The sequence below is a fragment of the Ursus americanus genome, chromosome 15 (genome assembly GCF_024610735.1).
Source record: "Ursus americanus isolate L20-20 chromosome 15, mUrsAme1.1.p, whole genome shotgun sequence".
NCBI lineage: Eukaryota > Metazoa > Chordata > Mammalia > Carnivora > Ursidae > Ursus > Ursus americanus.
This window is the reverse complement of record NC_142141.1, coordinates 17,313,337-17,340,442: the sequence shown is the minus strand read 5'-3', so window position 1 is coordinate 17,340,442 and position 27,106 is coordinate 17,313,337. Positions and strand designations below refer to the sequence as shown.

Below are 27,106 nucleotides of genomic sequence, written 5' to 3'. Positions count from 1 at the left end.
TACCTTAATTAGTAGTACCCACAAGAAGTAGGCAAGATTCACATACTGCCTGAAGTCCTTTGACTTCTCAAATATTTCCTGTATGTGTTTCTTACACTGACTACTGTAGACAAAAGCTATTTATGATTGAATAAGAACCTCACTGCCACCTTGGTCCCTGAATGGGTTCTGGAGTGAGATCCATGAGTTCTGCTTGCTAGGGTCACCAGAAGTCGAAGAGACAGACACTTAGCCAACTGAGCCACCCAGGCGCCCCCTGAATTATTTCTTATGCTGTAGTTGTTAAAGTCCATCTCAGAAAGACGACGGGCATCGAAGGCGTGCTATGAGGACATTCGTGTTGGCAATCTCCTTGTTCTCCATTGGCCCATGTTAGGGGAAAGAAGCATTTTAAAAACCACTCTAAGTTCTCCATTTCCTTTTACTTTTACGCCTATGGATGTCAGGTCCACATATTTTCCAAAAATATCAGAATGCATTAAAATGCTGGGCAGTTAAATTCTTATAGGAATTTTCTTTTCTTCACCTTTCTCCCACTTCAAGCCTGCACTGGAGTATAAAATTCCCACCTCAATACACATAATCTGTGAAGAACTATCATGCCACGATGCTTCAGTCTGAATTTAGCTCTGAGCACAAAGTCTATTAAGCAAATAACACAGCGGTCTTCAGAAACGAGAACACAGTACAAAGTTGCACTGAGTTTAACTGGTTTCTGAATCCTGAACTGAGAGACATCCCAGAAGAATCTCTTTCCTCCCTGGTCCCTGTCAAGAGGAGAATGTGGTGTGGGAGTAACTCTTTGAAGAGTGGCAATAACTTTGTCTACCCAAAGAACATTTTAAAATGTAAACATCTTGGGGCACCTGGGTGGCTCAGTTAGCTAAGAATCTGCCTCCAGCCCAGGTCATGGTCTCGGGGTCCTGGGATGGAGCCTTGCCTCAGGCTCCCTGCTCAGTGGGAAGTCTGCTTGTCCCTCTCTCTCTGCCCCTTCCCCCTGCTCATGCTCTCTCTCTCTCAAATAAATAAATAAAATCTTAAAACAAAATAAAGTGTAAACATTTTCCTGAAATGACTCTTTCATCATCATGCACCGTTCAACCACCCATCAGTAAAAACAGGTCACTGAATAATCATTTGCCCTTACTTCCAGGTTCTCTCTACAGAGGCCAAAGTTTATCAACTTCCCTACCAGATAAATGACTCATGGAACATTCTAAAGCCCAAATTCGTAAAATGGAATCCAGCACAGTCCTTCCCTGGGGCCATCAGCTGGTCCTGACTCATGTCCCCTTTCAGTAGGGCAGACTTGGGAAGTGAAAGAGGTGAGAGGGAGGGGTCACAACCCTGAGTGCCTCTGCATTGTCCTTTCCTCTGAGCTCTCAGAAGGCTGGTGCTGGGTGGCCCTGTGATCACACATGGCTTTCAGAAGCTAAGGTGGTGAAACTCAAGGATAGTGAGTCTGCCGTCTTACTGGGGTTGAAGCCAAAGACACCTGAAATGTGAAAACTGGCTGCTTCTTTCAAGCACAGCTAGTTGGAAGGGCATTTTTAAAAGCCATGCCAAGCCCCAGGAGAGGACTGATTGCCACTAAAGTGACAGTGAGAATCAGTGTGGTATGGAGGAAAAGCCACAGCCTTTAGAAATACCCACAATGGCGTTCATATCCCAACGTGGACAGGTACTGCTTGTGTGATTATGGATAAGTAGCTATCTATAAACTTGGTATAGTGACAGTCCCTACCTTGTAAGGCAACTGCGAACATGAGCTGCGAGAATGCCCGGTAAGCATGGCAATGGCAGGAGTAATAACGGCTCCCGTGTATTGCGTCCTTAACTGGAGCTCAGCACAGTGCGAAGAACTTCAAATACCTTTTCCCCATTTAAGCCCCCTAAATAACCTCTGGTATTAAGCCTATTTTATGGATAAAGAAACTGAGGTTCAGAGAACTTAAATAACTTGCCCAAAGGTTAGTAACTCTGAGTCTAGAACTCAAATTTGGCCAGAGTCTGTGCTCTTAACCTTTCTGCTACAGTAGTTTTAGTAATAATAGAAGTAGTGCAGTACTGATATTAGTACTAACTGTACCATCGGTAGTCGTACCACCACGGCATTTACACTCATAAGCGTAAATAAGAGTAACCGTACAAATAAGAATAATGATTGGCATTATGATTTCCATACCAGTAGCGTAAATATTGTGGAGGGAGACGTCATGGCCATTCTCCCTCCAGTGGCCCCCACCCCCAGTTCCCCAGGGTTGATAATATTGCCTTGGGTGTGTGTTTAAGACATTTGAGCCCAGACCCGACAGCCAGATTCAGGTTGTGTTAGAAGGAGCTGTCAGCACACCCTCTGGCATCTTCGAGTCAGACAACTGCTAGCCACCATGAGGGGAGCCATCTGGTGCCAAAATGAATTTTGAAAGACAAGCAAACAGGACGCTAGCTCTGCCAGAGAGAAACAGAATCAAGGGAGCAGGGGATCTTCTGCCTTAACGACGAGCAGGGGCGAGGTGCCTGTCACCAGCCCATCGTTAGCACGAAAGCTATGCTGGGCACACACCAGACCCCTGTTACCCTAAGCTGCCCTGTCACTTGGCATGCTGGCAGAATCTCCTGCCCGCCCTCCCGACAGTGGATTGCTTGCTGAAATTGAAGGCTTGACCATCTGTCGCGGGGAAGAGAAGGCATCAACGGGTGCCTGGGGCCTCACACAAGCCCTTATGTGGCAAAGACTCTCTGAAGGGCCCGTTCTTTTGGGGAAAGCCAGCCTTACCCCAGGGGGAGCCTCAGGAATTCTTTCAAAGTTTCCCCTAAGTAGATGCCAAATGCCTGACCCTCTCGGATCACACTTCCTTAAAGGAACTGAGAGGAGTTAGAAGTAGGAGTTAAAAATATCCCCACTGAGAGACGCAGTTAGACGTGGCACACACATTTTGGGGATGATTTATCGGGCTGTTTTTAAGGCGTTTGTAAACGAGGGACGCATGCATGTCTGCTGGCCAATGGAGAGGATCTCAGATTCCGAGGGGGTTTCTAACAAAGCAGAGGTTATTGTAACTCAAAACCTCACTTTTGTCTCATGAATTACCACATTTTGTGTGGCGGGTGTGTTTGATAAAGTGTTGTCAGGAGAAAGAGTGTGGCAGCCTTCTCCCAACCGTGGGAAACGGACTAGAGGCAGGACAAAGCCCCTATTGACCCTGTGGAGTTCCAAGGAGTTCCAGAGACTCCAGGAAACAGCCCAACCAGAACCAAACTCCAGTCTTTTTGGAGGGTGGAAGAGGTGGGGCAAGAAACCCAACACCTTTCTGTTAGCTTTCATATGAATAATATCATCTTCTGTTCATACGGTATGGTCTAGGATTCAAAGCACTTCTATCTCCAGCATCTCACTGAACGCTCACAGAAGTCCTATAAATTAGGCATGCCCGGAATTATCAACCTATTTAAAAGGCAAGAAAACTAAGACTCAACAAAATTAAGATATTTATCTACAGTCAAAACTAAACTCACCCTGTATTGGTCAAAGAACTCCTTGGGGTATAAGTTTTTATTCCATGAATCACAGGACTTTATAAGTGACCTGAACCATCACTTTGTGTAACTTTTTCACCATGCACATGAGAAAATTGAGCGTTCAGGAGACATGATAATAGCCACACAGTTATAATAGTTATCATAGCTAGAATTACAATCCACATGTCCTGACTCCTAGTTGCATGATTTTTTTTTTCAAGAAAATGTTAGGTTTCCAAAAGCCAACCCAATAAGGGTTCAACATGTGAACTATTGAATTTTTTGGTCTACTACCTCAATTAGGAAAGTGACAGTCATAAAACTAAAAGTGACATCCTATTAAAAGTTGTGTCTAGGTTCATCAATCAGGCTAATGTAGGACATTAACCCATCATTGAACAGTAACTTAACCAAACACCCACATTTGTAGAACAAAATTGTTTATTCAATGGTTTACTTGTATCACATTTTACCAACCAATAGAGAGTCAGTATATTAAGTATCCTTCCATTTGACTAGTACAATAATGGATCCCAAAGGTACCTCTAGGCTCCCCCAAAAGGAAATCCATTGATTTAGCCAACAGAACCTAATCCATCTATATGAGGATGTAAAATAGCCACAAACAAGAATCATCTCTGTACACCTAGCACATGACACAGGATTCAGAACCCAGTGGGTTTTCAGTAAATCTGTTCAACTAACAGAATCCAGGGCTTCCAAGGGATAGGAATAAGAACAGTCTACAGTAAAGACGGCAATAGAGAATGCTGGACAAGAGTTTGGGTTGGAGATAAGATAAGCCTGGGTGAATTTCTGCAATTCCCTGAACCTCAGTGGCCTTATTAAAACAGGGGGATGACAATACTTCTCTCCAGCACCACGGTGTGGCATTCGTGTTTATCCTAACTTTCCCGTTTAATTAATTGTGTGACTTTAGACAAATTACTTAACTTCTCTGTGCCTCAAATTTCTCATCTGCAAAATGGGGAAAATAACAGCACCTACTTTAGAGGGTCATTGAGAATTAAATGATATCTGTGAAATGTTGAAATAGTACCCAGCATAGAAAAAGGAATCATTATTTTCATCATTATTTATTTCTGGCCACTGCTCGCTACCTCGCGCTAAGAACGTTCAGATTTTCAGATACAAAAAGGATTCTTCTCACCTGGAATGTTAAGATTAAGAAAAGGAGCAAAGACCTATGTAACTGACAAGAACTATAGGTTTCATTGAATGACCAACAACAAGAAAAAAGAAGAAACCAAGGAGAGACAATAAGGACTACAGCAGCTTTACCCAAAGGCCAAGATACATAAAGGAGAGGGGTAGCAGCTTAAATCACGGAGGACTCCAGCTAGTCGGAACTGAAGGGCGCACACAGTAAAACCGACCAGTAGGCAACAGCTTGTACATCACTAAATATTATGCAAAGCATTGCAACAGATCTAGGGTGAGCAGGTTGAGTTTTTACCTCCCCCACCCAAATTCTGAACAAAATCACGTTTGGATGTTTTCAGCTGCTGTCATAATGTCTAGGCTGGAAAAGAAAAGCATCAAGGCACACCTCAACCAAGACATAAAACCCCCATTTGCAGTCTTAAGGCTCCCCAAAAGTTCCTCTGACTTATGCCCACAGATGGTTATGTGGCAGATGATCTTTCCCGAAGATATTCAGAACACGGAGGCTCACTCTGCCCCAACACAGGAAACAGCTGTGTGGAAACAACTGTGGGGTCCTTTCTGTGAAGTTCAAGCTGCTCCCACACACACTAACGGGGGGGTAGAGAGGGAAAAGCCTCGCAAATCAAAGGGCCTTTTGGAGAAGTCCTTTCCATAGACTGTCCCATCATCTTTGCTTTGACAACACAGCGTCGAACTGCCTGCCTTCGTGACCAAACCTACCGCCCAGATATAACCAGGGAAGACTTTCCAGGAGTACAAGTATTCTCTCAAATTGAAGATATTTAACCAGAAAGCAGCTGTTGCTACCAGACCTCTCATGCTGCCAGCGGCTGTTTCAGAAACACCATCACTACCCCATGGTCATCCTCCGTGGAGAGGTAAACAAGAGTCCCATGGCCGCAGCCATGAAAAATAGATCTCTCTTGAAAACAGGGGAGCCAACACAGCTAGAAAGAAAAAAACTCTATTTTCAATGTCAACACTTTTGGGTTCCTGGTACACAGAAGAAGTTGTAGGGTACAGTTCATCCATGTGAAAATATGATACCCATAAGTCTGCCAAAATCCCAAGGATGCCGCAAGGGCGGGCGGAGGAGGCCAAACTTGTATAAGGGCAAAGGTTTCTCACCACCGGGCTGACCTCCTTTCCTCTTCTGATATTAAAATGCACTGTTGGGAGAGGATCTACCTTGACTCAAACCCCTGCAGTCCTGTTTGAGAGTCAAGGGAGAAAGAAAGAGAGAAATAAGATGACGGAGGGGATTCTTTGCAGACGAAGCAAATTCTCTTCTCTCTCCCCACAGTGGAAGGTGGAATGGTACCAAGTTGTGGCACTATCTTGGGGATCCCAGGGGGAGAGCATGTGGCTGCCTGTATTACTGGCCACTGACTTCAAGGAGTTTACTTTTTCCCCTGGCCAAGATCCCTCAGATCTTGGGCATTTCTGGAAAGTGTTCTCAGTCTGAAGGGATGAACAGGATGAACTCGTAGAGCATTCATTACCTCAGAGTTTGGCCTTGATGGAAGGACCTAATTAGTGGCAAGAATTTACAAAAAAAAAAAAAGGTGTTGGGATAGAAGAGCAGCAGACGAAAGAATTTAAAAATAGCTTTAAGAAAAAGGATTCACTGCAAATGGGTCTCCTCGTGCTAGAAGTCAAATCTGAAAACTAGGAAAAGGCATCAGGATAGTGAGAAGGAAAAGAGGGGGACAAGCGACCAACGGCCAATAAGGAAAGAATAAACTGCAATTCTTTAGAAACGACGCAGGGAAGGTTGCCACAGCTTAAAACCTGCTGCTGCAAGGTTCGACTGGAAATTAAGTGAGAAATTATGACACATCCAAGGAGCTGTAAGCTTATGTGTTGCAGAGAAGGCGTTCATCTTCAGGGATACTCTTATACAAAGATTACCCAAGTGCCAAGTGTTTCTTGCCAAAAATGCATTAAGGTACAAACACTGGCCCTTGGCAAACATTGGGAGTCATCCTAATAGACTGATCCGCAGCAGGAATGAGGCAGAGAACACACTCAAGTGGGTGTTTGTCCTTCTCAGGGCTGGGGATAGACTAAGGACATATTCCTTTTAAATGGTTTTCATTAGAAGGAACACGATCAGCAAGGAATCACCCAGCACAGAACTCCCGCAGACCAAGGGACAGGATTTGCAACAGGCATTGGGTGTTGGAATCCTGGGTCACTAACACGAACCCTCCTCCAGGCTGGAAAAGAGGCAAATGCAAGTAGCAACGTTGCTTTAATAATAATAACACACTCCGAAAAGGCAAGCATAAAAAGTGAGATAAGAGGAGTTTCAATGCCTTGACTTAGTAGTTATTATAGCAAACGCATGAATATATGACGTGGAGTCCCTGTTCTGAGAGCTTTACATGTATTAATTCACAACCACCCTATGAAGTACTAACTCTATTCTCTTCTCAATGATACTAAGATCCTGAGATAAAATACTTAGGTAATTTGCCCAAAATTTCCTATCTAGTAAGTGGTGGCGCTTGGATTTGAATGTATGCAGTTTGGCTTCCAAGCCCACATTCATTAAACTACAGTCCTTTGTATTTATACATATTATGTTACAGCAGTACCATTCACTGACTATATCTGACTATACTCTTAGTATCATTTCCAGATTCATTCAAAATTAGAGATAAAGTCAGCATCAAAATGTCTGGTGTTGTCACTAGAATATTCCCAATTATAAATTTTAATGTGCTTCAATTTTGCCCATGACCACTCTTGCCTATATCAAATGTATTTGAACTATAATGAAGGCCTAGTCAGTGGGTGGATCTGGTAATAGAGCCAAAACCAAATTGGGAGAACGATGGCTAAAGCAAAACCAATATAATCCGGGTCTTTCGGGAGGAGTCAATGAACATCATTTCAAGGGTTTATTTATACATTACATAGATACCAGTCCCGTAAGTCACTGTCTCTGAATATCTTTTTCGCAGACAGAAAGCCACAGGTTGAAAAACAAAAGCTTGTGACACCTCTCTGTTTAACACCTATGTGTTTAAAATTTTAACGCAGATTCATTTAGAATCTCATGTTAGAATTTCACTTTTCCTCCTAAGTCCTCAAAAAGTTTCAATATTAGTGTTCCCCGTGGAGGTGACAGATGTCAGAGAGAGATCAAAAAGTTCAAATTCACAGTAACTGAATCATGTGGGATTTTTCTGGACGCCCAACTCTTTCTTCAAGATGTTATAAAGTATGAACATTCAGTATCATTCATTTAGTCAACCAACAAATATTCCTCAAGAGCTCAAGAACCTAACATGCACCAATTCTCCTTTAATACCAATTGTACTGAGGTCACAATTACTTTGGTTCAAGCTTTCCTCCAAAACAAAAATAAAATGGGAGGAAAGCACTTAACATCAAACTTCCAGGAAAACTTTTTGACTCTGAGGACCATAGAGTATTTGAGTATCTGCCAAGAAAGGCTGAATACCCATGAATCAGGGAATCTTTCAAAGTTCCCATAGATGGCAAGGTTCTACCTGTCCAGACACACTGGCCCGCTCACTAGCCACCATTCTTTGCTTCGGTTCCATTGAGTTACATCCTGTGCCCTAAACATAAAGTATCCTTCCTGCCTTCACCACAGGCTACATTCCTGGGTCTGAAATGCCTTCCCTGCTTCCATACCATCTCAGCTTCCCATAATTCTACGTATCCCTCCACATGCCGCTTACCTGCCCTGAGCCCATGATACCTTCCCAAATACCCCAGCTAGAATTAACTACTTCCTCTTCCACTCTGTTACAGCTCTTGTCACAGCTAGTCTTCCCATCTTGTACTCCAGTTACTTAAGTAATCGTGTGACTCTCCAAGATAGTACGGATCCTTTCAGAGTGACATTCTGTTCCCCACACTACCTACTACAGCTGTATAAAGAAAACAGAAAATGAACATCTGACTTCAATGGACTATAAATATTAATGGCAGTAACTTTGAACTACAACACAAAGATTCTCTCTTCTTTCGATATTTTCCTATATTTTTGAATTTTCTATCAATAGGATTACTTTAAGAAAAATAAACAACATTCTTGTTGTAAAAATTGAAATAAGTATCATTCAGCATAGAATCTAGGGGATGTTGCCCCCATACTGTGCTGGATAAATTAAGAACTAAAAATGATGAGTGTCTTTGCCAAAGTCTTTATGCTCTAGATTTGCCAGTTAATTCAAATGAGAATAGTTAAGAGCTATCCATCTCACACTTTGTAAAATGTAGATCATTTGTTAGTTTCACATATGCATAATTCATAAAAGACTATCAACTGGGCAGATTCCACACCACCAATGTCCTCAATTCCCTACTTAAAAAAATTCTCAACATCAAAGTTTAAAATGTTATCTCTAAGTTAAACTTGCCATTGTTCTTAAAACATTTAAGTATAACCCAAATGGACAAAAGGACATGTAGTTAATAATATGAAATGGATCTCCTCTCTCTCAAATTCTACATACCCTTCTGATGACTTTGTTGAAATCCAGTGATTAAAGCTCTTGATGGCTTGCTATTTCTTCAATCAGCCTACTTCCTTAAGTCATCCATTTGTTCATTCAGTCCATCTTTCATTCAGTAAGTATTTACTAAGCATCTACTATGTTCTAAGCACAAGCACAGAGACAACTTTGTCCCTGTCTTTATGGAAGCTCACCAAAATATACTTCCTGGGTCACTGGCATCAGAATTATCTGGGAAACTTGCCCTGGTGGGGGGTAAGGTACTCAAACAATGTTTATGTACATTGGACCTTGAGAATTAATAGCTACTTTATTTTTTTTAATCAACAGTAATGCCAATGCAGTAATAAATGCAATGATGGTGTTATGCAACAGAAATCGTGAACTGCAGAGAAGGGATAAACACCTAATTGTGTGTCACTGAAACTGAGCACAAAAACATGTCAAATCACCTCAGAGTAAAAAGAAAAATTAGATTTCCTCACCCATCCTACTTCATCCCCAGCACAAGCCACAGAAAAGAAAGGAGTTTCTGGTTGCCAGAATAAGATGATATTTGACAAATTCTTGCTTCAAAGAAAAGAAACAAGCTCACTTTTCTACCAAAAAGATAAAAAATAAAAATAAAAAAAGCCAACAACTGAAAAGCTGTGTCCCAAGAGAAAAAGCATAGTCTTGCTAAAGATGAAGATTCTTGTTGAAAGCTGCGGAAATCATCAGCACCCTTTCAAAAATCCACTCCATCTGTCTGCTCACTTTTCCAGACACACCTCCCCTGGTCCCAATCTCAGCATCATCATGTGCTGCCTCCCATCCTCTGGGCTCACACGGTATTGGGGATAATAAATTTAATTTGAGCAATGGCTTTCACAGAAAAAAATCACTGCATTCCAACACATCACACAAGCCGAGTTCAGATAAAAACAAGTGACTCCTTAATTTGGATTTAAAGCTCAGGATCAGTCTCCAAATAAAAATGACCAGTGAGCATCATGCCCACAGAGCACAGACAATAATCTCATGAGCTCCAAATTATTCCAGTTTATATTATAATGATCGAATAAGTCTGCGTGTTCTAGTCCATAAAAATAGAAGAAGAAATCTATCATTTTAAAATCATAATGCAAAATAGAGTCTGACACTTTATTAAGCACTATTTATCATGATATCATGAGGATGCTGATGGAAAATGAAACTAAAGCAATATTGTAGGCGAACAATGACACAATTTAGTCTTTCTGGGGGTTCTTTGTAGTCACAGGTCATACCCTCTTGCCCTCCCTACCATGTGTCACTCTTTAACAGCTTAAATCAGAAACACTGGAAACAAAACTCCAAAGAAGCTTTTGTCATGAAAATTGGTCAAAAACTTAATAGAACAAAGAACACTAGAATGGGATGAGACCTTCGAAATGTTCTAGTGCAGATATTCTTAACCTAAAGTCCATAGATGATATACTGGACTTCTTGAACACCCGAGCATTATATCCAAACCTTTGCACACACTTTTCTGCAGAATGGGTCCAGAATTTTCACAGGTTGCGGAAGGAGTCTGTGAGTTGACTGCCCAGAATCCATTTTCCCCTATTTTCATAACTGTCCTCTATTCTCCTTTTGGAAAACTTCCTCCCCTTCACTTAAGAGTCCTTATATTTCAGCAGCACAAACTCATTCCAAGCCTGGACAAGAGTGGTGCTTCTGATGCAGGCCTGGCCAGTCACAGCATCACATTCCCCAACTGTGTGATTGCTTTAGAGATGGGCATTTGACCCAAGTCAAGCCAATCAGGCCCAATCCAAGCAAGTCACACAATATTTGAGCAGCTAAAAAACAGTTGGGTCCTGGTCTACTAGAGATGAACCCAGAAAGATATAAGGCTGGGTTGCTTACAAACTCTACACTTAGAGATGAATCCATGATAGAATACAATCCATTGCCCCATCTAATAGAGATCATAGGACAAGGAACTGGGATAGGTGGGGAGGAGAGAAGACAGGGGGAGCTAATACCAGACAACACCCTCCTCAAAGATAGAAACGTGAAGATGCCGCTGTTGACACAATGATGAAGCTGAGAAGGGAGCAGAAGGGAGGGTCCCAAAAAGTTGTATGTAAAAGAGAAAGAATATTCCATCTATTGAGCCCTGGTAACTTTAGGCTATACAACTTCAGCATCCTCTGGCTTCTCAAGTCACTAACATATATATATATTTATATAATATATGTCACTAACATATATATTTATATTTATAATATTAATATATATGTTAGTGACTTCAGAGGATGTATATATATTCCAAGCAGGAATTACCAATATGTGAACTAGGCTGCATGTAAAACCACAGACTGTCCCAGGAACTCTATGAATGGAAGAGTAAATACCTTGTCTACAATGGACAGCCTTGGCTATTCTCCAGCCAACTGACTCCATGGAGAACACGAGGACAGTTTTGCCAGAGCCTTCCATTTCAAGAGAAGCTGGAAATACATCTTGCTAAGTGTGACACTTGCCAGTCCTCCAGGGGCTATCAGGGTCAGACAAAACAAATCTGGAAAAGGGGTCCCAGGTTGCATCTCTCGTTCTCAACTGGAACAACCGAAGTAGCACAACTCATTCGTCTGTGAGGCCAGGATGGGACTTCTTTGTGTCCGTCTTTGAGTTTTAAAAAATTATAGTAAAAGAAGAACCCCTGTGGCTCCACTAAATGGGATTGCTCTCATTAAAATTGCAAAAGTAGTTCTTGCTTTTAAAGCAATGGCATGTTTTGTTTTGTTATTTCTGAGAATCCTTGTCACCTGAAATCCAGATGTGGTCAAGCTTGATTTTCTCCCAGACCTTTGGCAGCTGATATGTTGGGGGAAGGGGGAGGTTGGTTAAAGTGTCAGCAGCCAGAGGCCAAAGTGAAGGCGGTGCGGATTCACCAGCATGAGGCCGTCCACAGACAGTGAAGACCCCGGGACAACCTCCCATGCCAGCCTCTTCGCAGCTGGATTTCCCAGGGCACTTAATTCAATCCGAAGCAGTAAGTTTTAGTAGCATTTTACAACCAATTAACCATGCAGGAAACCAACCACCTGACTCAGTGCCTTCCTCCTGGCTTCTGAAGAGTCTGTGGCCTCAAAAGTCAGCAATTTGGAACTTTCTCTATGAAAGAAGACACCATCAACCCAGTATAAACAAGGCTTCTCCCTTCTTACATTTACTGGGAGGACACTTGAATCTGGTCAGGCCTCATTGGCGTAAGAATCACTACCATTTTAACATAAAAAAACCCCCATTTCACTCAGCCTGTGCCAGGCACAGTCATTTACAGGAATCAGTCCAATGAATCCTTACCACAAGCCCATTAGTTAGGTCCTAATAATATCCCCATTTCACAGATGGGGCCAGAGAGGTTGGTAAAAGAGCCCAACCGTAAATGGCAGAACTGGAATCTGAGGTCAGGATATGGTTCATAACAGAGAGCAAGACTGTATCATTGGGCTCACTGCTTATCCTTGGACGCAGTTAGAAATTAAACTATGTGTTGGGACGCCTGGGTGGCTCAGTCGTTGAGCGTCTGCCTTCGGCTCAGGGCGTGATCCCAGGGTCCTGGGATCGAGCCCCACATCAGGCTCCCTGCTCCACCGGGAGTGCTGGGAGCCTGCTTCTTCCTCTCCTACTCCCCCTGCTTGTGTTCCCTCTCTCGCTAGCTCTCTCTCTCTGTCAAATAAATAAATAAAATCTTAAAAAAAAAAAAAAGAAATTAAACTATGTGATTAGAGCACGCTTCTGGTATTATAAGGATAAACCTCCTTGGGTAAAAAAGAGATATTCAAACTTGTGCTCAGTTCTATTAGTAATAATTCTCTAAATCAATAGTAAAAAAAAAATGGGCTACAGTTTTAAAACTATGCTTCACTTAGAAAATATTTATTTTCTAACTTCTATTCAATTAGTCTTCAAAAAACCCTTGAAGGATGTGGTAGGGGTGGGTAAAGTCACCCCCATTCGATAGATGAGTCTACTGAGGCTCGAAGAGGTCAAGCAGTATGGCCAAAGTCACCCAGCTGATCAGTGGCAGCCTCTGTTCCAATTCCTAAGCACTCCAGCCATGGGGGCCTCCTCTTACTTCCAAAAACATGCCAAGCCCACTCTGGCCCTGAAATGATCTGGCCTTAGTTCTTTCTCATCTTAGGTCTCCCTTAGACATCACCTCCCCAGGGACGCCTTCCCTGCATCCTACCTCAATGGACCCCTTCCAGTCCCCATCACTTTTACCCAGAACCTGACAGCACTTGGCATCTGGCAATCAAATATTCGCTAAATGAATGAACAAGTAAGTGTATGGATGCCTGAAGGATTCTCAATTTTCTGTTTTTCTGGCTTTTAATAATGACTAAGTGACAGGACTTTCTCCTTAGCATTTCAAGCCAGATCCCCTTGTACAGTGACAGATGAAAATAAATCTGGTCCCACCAATATTTAAGCACCCACCTTGAGTTGAATTGAACTTTGATGGCAGCTCCCTGCCAAAAATACACACACTTGGTCTTTAACGTCTTTCCTAGCTGACTCAAAGCTAGATTCTTAAGGATGGAAAGAAGACCCACACAACAGGGGAAAGAGAAATAAAATGGTGATAAATGACTAGTTTCCCATTAAAGCAAAGGACAGAGTTAGGCTGAGAGGAAGCGGCAGATGGGTATGAAAGACTGTGGGAGAGGTTTCTGGGTCTCCCCCCTGAGTTTTTGTCCATCAATCCAGGCTCTGCTCTTGATGGCAGCCATGTGCAACAAAGAGGCTTCTGACGGAAACCTGATACAACTCCCCCTCCCTCAGCTGGGGCCAAGAGCTGTGGAGAGAGAGCACTGGGTCTGCTGGAACTTCAATCTACTTCCAGATCCATTTCCCTGAACCCAGAGTGTATTTTGAGTCTAATTTTAATAAAGAAGGCTCTTCCCTTACAAAGATAATGGTGATGATAAATTGTTCTCCAAGGGAACCACAGCCTGGGAAAATAGGAGATTTCATGTATTTTTCCTTGAACTATGGGATCAAGTTTGCATGCAAGCTCTAATGTGCTGATTCTTAACCAAGATGACTCAGGATACAAGTTTCCTTCTGACCATGGCTGATTTTCTTTTTAAGGGAAGGACTGCTCCCAAGTAGCCTAGTTGAATACTTTACCAAGTGTTAGGTTTTAGAAGAAGAGTAATAGGTAGAAGCATGGCTAATGTTTATTGAGGGGTTCCTATGTGCCACATACTGTGCTAGGGCATACTTTGTTTTAATCCTCACAGTAAGCCTGCAACCCCCCCACCCACCCGTCCACCCTCCACCCTGCGCCAATTCTCCAAGTAAGAAAACAGCTGAATCACAGAGAGATTAAGTAACTTGCCTACCAACAGACAGCTCATGGCAAGAATAGAGAAGATTTAAATGCAGTCTCCCTAGGAAGCCTGTGTTCTGAGAGCTGGAACAAGGTTCTCCAGGAATCCAGGTTCTCTGCGCTATTGGAAGATGCACCAACTGATAGACTCTGGCCCCTACTGGGCTGCTCTCAGTCCTTAGACACTGTGTGCTAAAATCTGGGTGCATGCCTATCCATTAAACAACAACAACAAAAAAGTAAAGCCTCCCTCCACTTCTGTAGCACCCCTTTCCTTCAGGATCTGGACCAAACCTGCCTCTGCGACTTTCTTTCTCCCATTTCGCCTCCCAGCTTCCATGGCAGCCGCACTGGACCACTTCTCCTTCCCCTCCACACTATCTCTACTTTGCCTACACTGTGTCTTCGCACATGCGGCAGCTCTCTCCTAGCCCAATTCCTCTTTCCCTCTCGCCTCCTTCTCACCTAAGCAACTACTCAACAGTCCAGACCAAGGTCAAATATCCCACGCACTGGGACACCACCCTGGCTCCGCCAAATATCCCCAAACTCACTCCTCTTTCTCCCGCCATAATTATAATGTTGCAAACGATTAACTTTTGCTTTTCTGTTATCCTAACACAAGTTCCCACTCATAAATTTTTGTAAGATTAAAGTCCTGAAGTCTGAAATTTCACCAACATTCCAAGTACAATCTTTTTTTTTTTTTTTTTTTTTTTTTTTGCTGCTATTAATCGCTGTACTAGAATCCTGCACTGGGCTATTTATACTCTTGAATTGCTCACATTTCTTCCCTTAGGAACTAAACGTAAAAGCAAGCATAACTGCCTCTGTGCCTCGAGTAAGACAGTCCATTCACCAACAGTCTCATGGCACTACACTAAACATGGAGAGTGTAAAAAAAATCCATTTAACTGTGATTTCTTGCTTTTTGCTAGAAAGCTTTGTAAGTCGCTTCTCGGTCTCACCTAGTGGAAGGGTCACTGCCTTAGCTAGGATTATGACAAGCCTCCACAGAATTAGAGTACTTTATTATCACATTAGTACTGGAAAAAGTCACATAATTAACAGAATTTATCCTCATTTACTCTGTAAAAGCACTAATATTCAATCTCTCTGCCTCTGTTTAATTACTTTCCTTAACACAACTTTTTTTTCCAAGTTGACCCTTCCTGGGCTCATCTACAGAAATGTGTTAAAACTTTTTCTCCCTCTCCTCCATTTAAGATGCTAGACTTTATTCACTGGAATAAGCAGAAAAGGCACGCCAGGGTCTGTCATAGTTCACACAATGCTTTTGAATTAGCAACCGTAACGGTGTCATACTTTTGTGGAGAGCCTCTGTTCAGAGTAAGTGATGACAGCCGCCAGAATTGCTGTTAATTGTAATATGACACTGGCATTACACTCTGTGCTATCTAGTGGTAAACTTGCATTAGTTCAGGTGCCTAAGAAATTTAGAAGCTGAGACACTGCAATTCTTTAAAAAGAACAGTAGACCTGCCTGACACAGACTGCCTTCTCAAGTAACACTTCTTTAGACCTGTTTGCTCAAGAGGATGGGAGGAACACACACACACACACACACACACACATACACACACACACACACACGTGCACGCATCAAAAGAAAGCCACCATTAGACAACAAAGTGGTCATCAAATAAATCTGGAAGGTGCTGTACTTGCTCTTTCTCTTGATTTTTTTAAAATAGGCAGCCAAGTAATAAAGAAATGATAAACACTTAGTAGACGCTGAACTTCTGCTCCCCTTTTCCGAAACACAGATAAAATATCGTGCCTCTATATTTCACATGGAGATGTCCATAACCTGGTCAGGAAGATGGGAGCTGGGAGGAAAAGGAGAGATCTTGGGTATCGAATAGTTGGTTCACTTCTTTCTTTTTTTTATTTTAATGTTTTTTATTATATTATGTTAGTCACCCTACAGTACATCTCTGGTTTCTGATGTAAAGTTCGATGATTCATTAGTTGTGTGTAACACCCAGTGCACCATGCAATACACTTCTAATAAGAGGTAAACCCTTCCTGATGAGGTCAGGAGTGGGGCCAGGTGAGTGCCGTGAGACAATGGGTCAAATGGGCCATTGCCTTGGTTCCTTAGATGGTGAGTTCCAAGTACTGAGAATACAGACAGCCCTTTCCTGTCTGGGACCCATGGATGTTCAGAGATATCCACAGCCATCATTTCCCCTTTGTCTGTCTATCAAGAGAAGAATCAGCCCCACTCCATTTTCCCTACAAGAGACACATCTTAGCTGTAATATGAAAAAATAGCATATGAGAAGTCCTCATCGATCTTCCATTTACCCAACTGACGTGCAGGAGACTATATTGGTCTTTATCTCAAAATAGAATAACCTTATGAGCCTACAAACATAATATGTATGACCTATGCTCACTGGGAAAGAAGAGTCTTCTCCAACCTCCAAGTTTTAGTTCAATCGTTCCCTTTGCCTATAATGCCTTTCTCTCCCTCTTAAAGTCCCTCTATCCTTCCAGGTCTGGTTAAGAATTCTTCTTCCAATAAGACTGCCCAGATTCTCCCATTGGGAGTTAATGTCGTGTTCCTCCACCTACCTAAGGCATTCAGGGTCTGAGGGTATCTTTCTTATGGTACTTACCAAGGTCATTTTATATTTAGGTTATCTATGCATGAATCTGATTGGATCACTTGGTTGTGAACCAGTGTGAAGGGATTATAGGGGTTAAGACTTTGCCTGACCTCAGTGACCACATTCCTGGTTGAAACTGACTAATTTATTTTTTACTCTGAAACTGCCCTTCACTTAACTTTTGTTCCAATGCCTCATCATTTCCTGAAAGTTTGCTAGCTAATTCCCACCTCCAAGCTTCTACACATACTGTCCCCAATGCTTGAAATTCTGTCTACTCAGAGGAAACAAAATCCATTCTTTAAGACTAATACCAAAGCCTCCTTGACCGCATTGGCCAAAATAGACCATCTAGATTCCCACAGACTCTATTAATACCGTACTGGTCCCTTATCACCTTGTAATTTCTTATCTGTGTTTACATTTTTTATCTGGCCAACTAGATTATAAGCATCTAAATGGAGAGAACATATTTCATACAATGCTGTTTCCTCCACGGTGTTCAGCAGAAACTTGCGTGTGCATCATAGACATCCACTGTGCGGTGGATGAAGGGACTCTAATCCAATACTTTACTTTCGGATCTCCAGAGAAATAAGACAAGAACTGATGGACAAACTCCTACAGTACTGGCAATAACATTTCTGCCTCTGCTACTACTATGGAAATATCATCATGATTACTATTCTTGTTCTTCTTATTAGAGTTACTGTTGAGTGCTTACTATGTGCAATCTAATTTGCTGAGCACTTTACTAATATTATCTCCTTGAATCTGCACAGTAACCCTAAGTTAGCAACTTCTAAGGTAGATAGTATTAGTAGTCCGTTTGTCTGAGGTCACAGATCTAGTAAGTGAGAGAGTCTGGATGCAAACCCAGGTATGACTAAGGCCTGTATCAATGCTCTTGTTCACTAAATCATGTGTATCCAGCTTATCGCTATTCAGAATATGTTCAAGATGTTTGTGAAGCGTACTTTTCCCCTGCCTGCCTACTCACCCTGGCTCTCAGGTACAGGAATGAGGATCTGGAGTATAAAAATGGCCCCATTCAGAGTTTGGAGACAAGCCACCATCACGTGGAAAGCCACCTCTCATAGTTTCCACTGCCAAAGGACTTGGTCACCTTCTTGGCGTGGTTCTCTTTGGTGCCACTGAGGACTTTTCACCTGGAGAAGGACAAGAAAACCCTCACAGCCTTTAGACTCCCTCACTGCCATGCTTTTCTCAGTCCATGTGGTCAGCTTGAACTTTAAAAGGGTTATTGCCTAATGCTTTGCAAGATAGACAAGTGACATTTCTGATTGCTCAGGGTCACCTGCTCTTGCTCCCCTCCGCTGCTAGCCCATGGAACACCTTGTGTCTCCACTGCGTGCATGTCTCAGGGCATAAACACCTTTGCCTCCGAACCCTGGCGTTGTCATCATTATCCCCACCCCCACGCCCCGCGCAGAGGCAAACTCCAGGGCCTCTCACCCTCGCCTGTTCCACCATGTCAGTCTCACAGGCAGGGGGACACACATTCCAGAGTCGGGCGCATTAACCTCCAAGATGACACTCAGTTTTAGCTTTAGCCTCCCTAAATCCTCAACAAAAACTTTAACAGCCAGATCTGATCTAGGACCTTAACTGTAAATCTCTTCTCTTCTCATGCACTCGCCAAAGGGACGAGTAGAATCAGTTCAGACCTTTTCTAGTCATTCGTCCCCTATGTTTCCTGGAGAATTCGATGGGTGAATGGGTGATGGGTAAGAATGTGCATCATCATGAGCCTCTTTCACAGGCAAGCTAAAATTGAGAAGAGAAAGAAACTGGAGGGTGGGGAGAAACATTATTAAATGCCTTCCATCACGTGGTAATCACAGAATACGAAACGCGGATGGGAATTTATAAAAAGATGTGAAGCAACATCATTCATTTATAGAAATGAAGCCACCTTGCTAGAATGTTAAAAACAGCAGTAACCGAATTTGTACTCAATTCTTAGAGCCTTGTTGATCGGCCACTGAGCCCTGCCATGAGAACAGATCTCCCTTTCACTCAAGTAAGGATCAGCAGGGGTATTTTCAAAAGTAAATAAATGGCCACAAAGAACAAAAAAGATCAGTAGAGAATTGAGTCTCTCAAGAACATCCCTGACAAAATAAACCCCATGTTTATGTATACTCCCTCAATTGGCCTGAGCCAGAAATCTCCCCTGCAACTTAAAACCAACTGCACAGGAGTTGAGAGAAATGTCCGGAATTAGCTTAGTCAAATGCTGCCTTAAATAAATGCTCCTCTGGAGCTTAACAAGACACCAGTGCCAAAGCAGTTCAGTTTGACCGTACCAATCTCCCCTTCTCTGCCATCATGCAGCACATTATCTTTTCTTTGGTTATATGGCATCTTAAATGTAGACACCTCTTAAAAATTCCAGTTAGTATATTTTTAAATAGTGTCTAGCTTTTTCCTGATTATAAATGTTGAGTCATCATTTAAAAAAAGTTAAATCCCCAAAAGTCATAAATAAAAACCATCTGTACCTCATCTCCTCCCAGTCTTTCCATGTATATACAAATTTTATAATAATATACAGATTTTTATATTCTTTTTTCATCTTAAATAATCTTCAAAAGGTGGTGGTTTTTTTTTTTTTACTCCATAACATTTCTTCACATATAGTAAATATTCAAAAAATCTGTTGTTTGATTACTTTCAAGATTTTGTTATTATAAATAATACTTTGGTGAACATCCTTGGACATAAAATTTTATTTGCATATCTGAGTAGTTCCTCAAAATAATTACCTAAGACAAGAACTTCCAGGTCAAAGTGGCATATTATTTGAGGACAAGTGTAAAACAATTTCATTTGAAAATGTTGATATGGGTCAGAGTAACTTGAGTTTCAGCAAACTAGGTGGGAGAAACTTCAAAAAATGACCCTTGAGTTGCCCAATGACACAGGCGAGTTTTGATAACTTAGGTCCAAGGGTATCCATGTTTGTAAAAAACAAACTCAGCACAATGAATATATTGCATACCCACAGGTCCAACTGTGTTTTCACCTGTAGTCATAGAATGTATAAATACCCATGATAACATAGTCGTCATCTTGAGTTAAAATTAACCACGAATGAAGGCAGCCACTAATATTGCTCTCACTACGCGTGCCACAGGGCTGAGAAAAGGACCCAGCTTCAACAAAGCCAGTTACATATTGGACGTCATCAGGGTTTGCACTAGGCCCATGCTGTCACCAAGATGTCATGACCTAGAATAAGGTGAGAGAAAGCCCATTTTAAGAGATCTTTGCGTAAAGGCTGAATGGAGTCTTCTTATTCCTGAGAAGCTGCATCGTTGTAAGGTAGGCATCGTATTGCGAGCTTACGCTTTAGGGAAAATTTAAAGCAAGTGACCTATAATGTGGTTATCATTTTCCTAAAATCATACCTGGAAACGGTTCAACAAGGCCGTCCCAGCAAGAACAGCGCTCCCTCTTTACCTAACATTCTCCAAGTGAATTCCACAGACCCTACCTCTGATGCTTGAAGTTATTCTGTTTTCCTGAGAGATTAGCCTCAAATACAGCTGACAGTGCCTCCAATTTGTACATGGTCTCTTCTCCTTGTCTCATGGCACGAAGGCCACCACTCATGACCTGGCCTCCAGCAATCCAGTCGGCTACATCTCATCTCATGTCCATTATGTTCGTTTATGCTAAAGCACTGGATTTCTTACACCCTCCGAGCTCTCTCAGTCCTCCTCAAATCCTATGTCTTCGCCCTGACACAGACCCCCACCCTGCCCACTCCTGGTCTAGAAGAATCCTCTGTATTTAAAAAATTATCAACAAATGCCTTCTCTTCTCCTCAGAATCCTTCCCAAGTTCCTCCAGGAAAACACAGAATCTTCCACCTCAAGATTCCATGGCACATTCCTCCAGGACCATATTTACCATATTACTTGGTGACTCTCTACTTACTTACTAATCTCCCAACTAGAGAGTAATGTCCTTAAAGATAAGATCAATGTCTTTTCATCCCTGTCTCCTCAGAACCTGGGATATAATTTATAAATATATGCTTAAATCTGAAAGAACAATAAGCATGTAGGTAGCATGATAAAATGCCTCCTACAACTGAGAAATAGCTGAGAAACCAAAATAAACGAACTAAAGGCACCAAGAGCCCCGAGACATTCTAGCTGTGAACTGCGTGTGCAGAGCATCATGGCTTGTTGTAAGGAACCACATGCTGGAATGTTTGCAAAACCGAATTGTGCTAATGAAAAACATCCACAGTTTTATACTATGTGGCAATAATCTTTTTTTTTTTTTCACAAAAGGGGGAATATCATCTAATAATAAACACAAGTTCTGTGAAGTCTCACTGATAGAATCCAAACTTTTTCTTTGGTGCATTCTAGACATATTTGACATAAATGACGCCGGAATCACACGCTAATACACATGAACCCAGAGACGAACGGCAGAAAATGTAGAGAATTCCCAGAGCTACTAAGGGAGAAAATCAAACCCGTTAAGTCGAAGGTTTCTTAGATATGAAGACAGTACTCATTCCAAACAGACTAAGGGCAGGTATTGAGGTTTTTTAAGCTCTCAAACACTCCTTTGTCTTTCTGATAAGGCAAAGAAACAAGGAGAACTACTGCAACACTGAAAGGCTCGTGGGCTGCAAGAATAAGCAAGAAATACGGGAGTTATCCAGTGTAGTTTCCCACCCAAAGAAGGGCTCCCTTCCCCAATGTCCCTGAGAAACGGTTGCTCGGGCAACTCTATGCCTGTCCTGGGAGCTGGAGATGAAATGCAGACGTGAAAGCTCTCTCCCCTCATGGACCTGGCGTTCTAGTGGTGAAGAGGGATAAAAAGCAAGAAAACAAAATCATAACTAGACATGATAGTGTCGGTTATTGATCAGATCTACTGGAAGAGAGAAAATGGCAGATGGGAAGTGATTGTTGGCAGAAAGGGAGGATCTTTTAAACTTCCCTGGTAGTCAGGAAGTTCTTGGAAATGATATTTTTGGCTGAGACCAGAAGGACAAGAAGGAGCCAGCCATGCCAACATCTAGGGAAAGAGCATTCCTGCCAGCACAAAGGCCAGTGTGACTAGAGAGTAAGCGAGGAGGAAAGTGATGTGAATGGTGCCAGAGGGAGACAGGATCGTTCAAACTGTGACAGAAGGTGTCCCATCATGGGGAGGCAGTGCCTCCCATCCAAACCGGACAGCACTGTGAGGATATTCCCTCCTCCTGAGAACTGAATTCTCCCCTCCTGTCATTTACCTTCAGAAATTCCCATTTTAGCATGAGTCCAGAAAGCAACACTCCCTTCTTCCCCAAGATAACACTTCAATAATTTAAAGTGGCCACTTGATCTTTCCAACCTCTTTTCCAGAACAAGCAAATCTTATTCTTCTACCACCTCAGGACATGATTTCAAGATGCTTAACCTTCCTAGTCATCTTTTTCCAAATAATTCTCTCATTAGACAACATCCCTCCTGAACCATGCCATCAGAAATCAGCAGGGCCCCCAAATGCTAGGGGCAGTCACGGGGTGCTTAAAATATGAACTCAGACAAACCAGGTTCCAATCTGGGCTCTACCGCGTATCAGTTGTATGACCTTAAAAAAATCAATTAACCTCTCTAAACCTCATCTCTTCATGTGTGAAATGGGAATTATAATATCGACATGGGAGAATTGTTGGGCGGATTCAATAAGAGAATATGCGTAAAGTCCACAGGGCCATGAATAGCATGTAGTAAATGTTCAGTAAAGTTTAGCTGTTTCCATTATTGCTTCTTCCTGTTGTCGTTGTTGTTGTTATATAACTTCTGCCAGTCTCCATCTTGGTCTAAAATCTTTATCTGTGCAAATGCAAGCTAAGTACACATTTGTTTATGCTTTTCCTTGCTTTGTTGTGCTTGCAGTAGTGGGGTCCAGGAAATAGGTTGGGGGCCGGAAGTTGTGTAAACGTACACTAAACCTCTTTCTCTCAGTGTCTTTTGCATATAATATAATAGCCCTAATCTGATCATGGGAACAGAAAAAGATCAATAAAGCATTAAACCATAACATTGGGATGCATCTAGACTACAGTTACTGTACAAATAAAACCAGGTCCATATGAATCAGATAATGCTGCATATACTGAACAATGTCTGATCACCTTCCGGCGGGGGGGGGGGGGGGGCAAGAGAATGCTCTCATGCATGCTTTCAGTCCTCTTTGGGGCCAATACAGAAGCTCTTAGTAAATACTGAGGAGTGAAGGAAGGGGGAAGTCATTTAGAAGTCTACCTAGACTTACAAGATCACATCTGATGATGAAACTCACACAATCTTGGCTCTCGAAGGGACCAAAATGGCACATAGCATAGGCACAGAAACAGAGACTCCAAAACGTATAAAGGGACTTGCTTAAGGCCACACCTTTAACTTGGGTCAATGCTAAGACTCTTAATCTTTTCCCAGGAAAATGTCCTACCAAAGCAGTCATAGGGCTGACTACCAAAGCAGTCCTCTGACCCCCTTCAAAGTCTTCTTGCGGAACTGTCCTATCAGGCAAAGGAGAGTCAGGTTTCCCCATTTCCATGGTTTGTATCCCTAGCTCATCTGAACTCAGAGTTCCTTAGGGAGTAGAAAGTCAAGCCTGGCATCCCCAAAGCTGCATAAATCTCTCACCTAAGGAACATCATCATTTTTCTCTTGTCACAACTCTTCCAGCCTAATATTTGACAGCTCTGATCGGGTACTGTCCAAACATTTATTAAAACATTTTAAATGATGAATATATCCAATTATTACTATTAATGCAGCTAATACTGACTAATGAGGGGGAAACGCAGGAGCTGGTGTCCCGCAATTCATTACCCCTGCCTTGTCAACAATTCAAAGCCCGAAACCTAATCATCCATACCGGGTCCTGTTATATTTCACACGTCACTTTTAATAAGTCACTCAGTGCCTATAAATTAATGTAACATGTCGGCGTTTATGAGTGCGGCTTTGTCGCTGTTAACAAATGATGTTCTGGCCCAGTCTACAACAGCTAGGCAGTGACGAATGATGGAAGATGATTTCTTTCCAAACTATAAACTATACACTGGGGACTCCAGTAATATATATATATATATATATATATATATATATATATATATATACACACATACATATATATGTATGCATCTCTGCATATTGTATACATCTAAGCACAGACAGACATACCCACACAAACTAACAAAGCATGCCAACACATACACACACAGGCACAAATATGGAATAAATATGACGCATAATTTGTGGCAAAGAGCTGTGTAATAACCCCTATACTTTCGTCTCCAAAAAATTAAATATACAGCACTGGGAACCATGACGGTCCCATAAATGTGGTCAATGTCAATTTCAAAGTTGTTATAAGTTCTGGTCTGTTGCTCCTGGCCAGGTTTCAGGACAACCTGACATCCCAACTAATAATGAAGGCCCAGTGGTGTTGATGAAAAGGGGAGGGTCAATGTTATGATGAAAATACCAGCAGTTAGAGGAAGGGTCCACATCTTTACGTCAAAATTGGTGGTCGCTGGATGTTGGGATGGAAGAGTACTTATTCGCTTCTAAACAGATCTGGATAATTTATATTTCCTTCTAAGCCTCGACTTCATATTTCACAAAATCATTAGCATGTAATTTGGGGGTAACCCAATCTCCGTATTTTCTTTGGATTCAAGAATCAAAAAGATAGGATGCTGCTTTAACAGGTGTCCCTTTCTGTTACTTTGCCATGCCCGAGTCACCTCTGGCACTGACAGAAGAGTCTGGATCCTCACACACGTGCATTGAGGACTACACACAATGACAAAACTCCAGGAGTAAAGAAGGCCAGGAATTTCCGGGTAGTTAATCTACATTCAAGGCCACAGCTCTGTGGGCTGAGTTCTTAGTGTAGACAACAACTCTCTCCACTTGCCTTGATTTTGGAAAAATACAGTGCTCCACTTTTTGGAGTGTACCAAAACTTCCATATGGTTGTATATTTTTTAAAAATTTATTTATTTTAGAAAGGGGGAGAGGGGCAGAGGAAAAGGGAGACAACAGACTCCCCACTGAGCACAAAGCCCCGACACATGGCTCGATCTCACGACCGTGAGATCATGACCTGAGCCAAAATCAAGAGTCAGACATTTAACTGACTGAGGCACGCAGGTGCCCCCATGTGTTATATTTTAATTATTATTATTTTCTTTCTCTCTGCCATCTCATCATAATTCCAGAAATTAATTTGTTCTTTAATAAACATTAAAATTAACAATATTTGAAAAACTATGTTTTTGAAAAGTTTGAAATGGATCCTACAGGGTCCTTATCATACCCCCTCTTTGAGAGACTTCCAACCATTCACTCTCAGAGCCCATTTTCACTTATCTTTTCCACTTGGCTACAAAATTCAGAAGCTATACCTGAATTATACAAACAAATATACAAACACCTGACTATACAAACCCTACAAAAACTTACATAAAATTTTTTTCCCCAAAGGTTATACATCTATGTCTGAGAATTCTGTACGTAGTTTTGTCGCAAGCATTTAGCTCAGACGCAGTGGCCAAGATTCAAATTAAAGTTATCTGAGAAACAAATGACAACAACAAAAATAGATTCTACAAATCTTTCGCCATCCTCCCCATTCTACCATTAAATTAATATTCATAACGAAGAGCTTTAATTTAACCGCCTAAACAAAGATCCATGTTTTGTAAACCCGGAGTCTGCAGACTTTCATTCTACGTGTGGCTCAGAGGTTAGCTCTTCCAGTCTATATCCAAGAAGCGTTGGCGTGCTACACGTGCTGCTTGTTTTCTCTCTTAAAAAGATCACTCAGAAATTTAAAGGAAGCTAAAGTAGTTGGTGCAAACATGTTTTCATTACACATTTATTACAAAAGTATTTGAGTTGTACTTAGCCTGGCAGGGACCGCATTGCCCAATCTGTTTTCCTGGGGTTTGCGAATGTCTAAGTCAAGTCTAACACCCTTCGCACGGCCTCAAAGAATGGAGAGACACCGACAGTGATGCAAGGGCACTCTTTCTTGTTATTTGAAAATTGAGCAATTTCTGATGCTCAAGAACATGGTTTGAAAGTACACCACACAGCCAACTGGAAAGGCTAGGGGACCAATGAGCCGAGTGATGACTTGGTGACCCAGTCTGTTGGTGTTTGCACAACTTTGGGGCAATAAAGATGCTGGAAAAGCTGTACAGCAGGCAAGAGCCATGGCGGTACCTTGCCAGGGGCAGGGGTGGGAAAAGCATAAGCAAAACTTGAGGTGATTTCAACATGTGTGATGTTGAAAGCATTCACTTGTAACCTACTCTTGAAAAGATTCAAAATGACTTCATAAAGCCAACTCTCGGCAACTGAAGGAGGTTTTATGTTCCATTGACAAAGAGGGAACAGGAAAGAAAAGAATGACGTGTAATTTTCCTTCAGAAGCCTGAAGGGAAGCATTCGACTCTATGTCCTTCCAGGGCTGGTGTCTTCTGGAGTGCTGTCAGAAGGAAAAGGCACTTGGGGGGGGTGTGTGTGTGTGTGTAAAAGTGAGGCAGAAATGGAAGACACTAGAACTCTGGGCACTGTGTGGAACAAAATGCAGAACACTGTCTGCTCTGGTCGCTCTATAAAGATATCAACCCAGGAGGAGACAGCTGAAAAGCGCTTTTCCCAGCAGAGGCCTTCACAAGGCACAGCAAAATCCCGCTGGGAATAGGGACAATTTGCATAACAATGTGCTGTTGCTTATCAGGGGACCCAAAGGATAGGATACCCGTAGAAAAAACACCACACTTTTCAGTCCAGCCCATTGCAGAGAAGGGCATTGCCATTCAGTTTGTC

The 27,106-nt window shown here is 42.1% G+C and overlaps 1 protein-coding gene across 9 annotated transcripts in view; it reads right to left on the bottom strand.

Annotated features, from left to right (window-relative positions):
* Positions 1–27,106, bottom strand: part of EBF1 (EBF transcription factor 1) — a 381,864-nt gene that overhangs the window by 139,733 nt on the left and 215,025 nt on the right. The window lies entirely within an intron of this gene.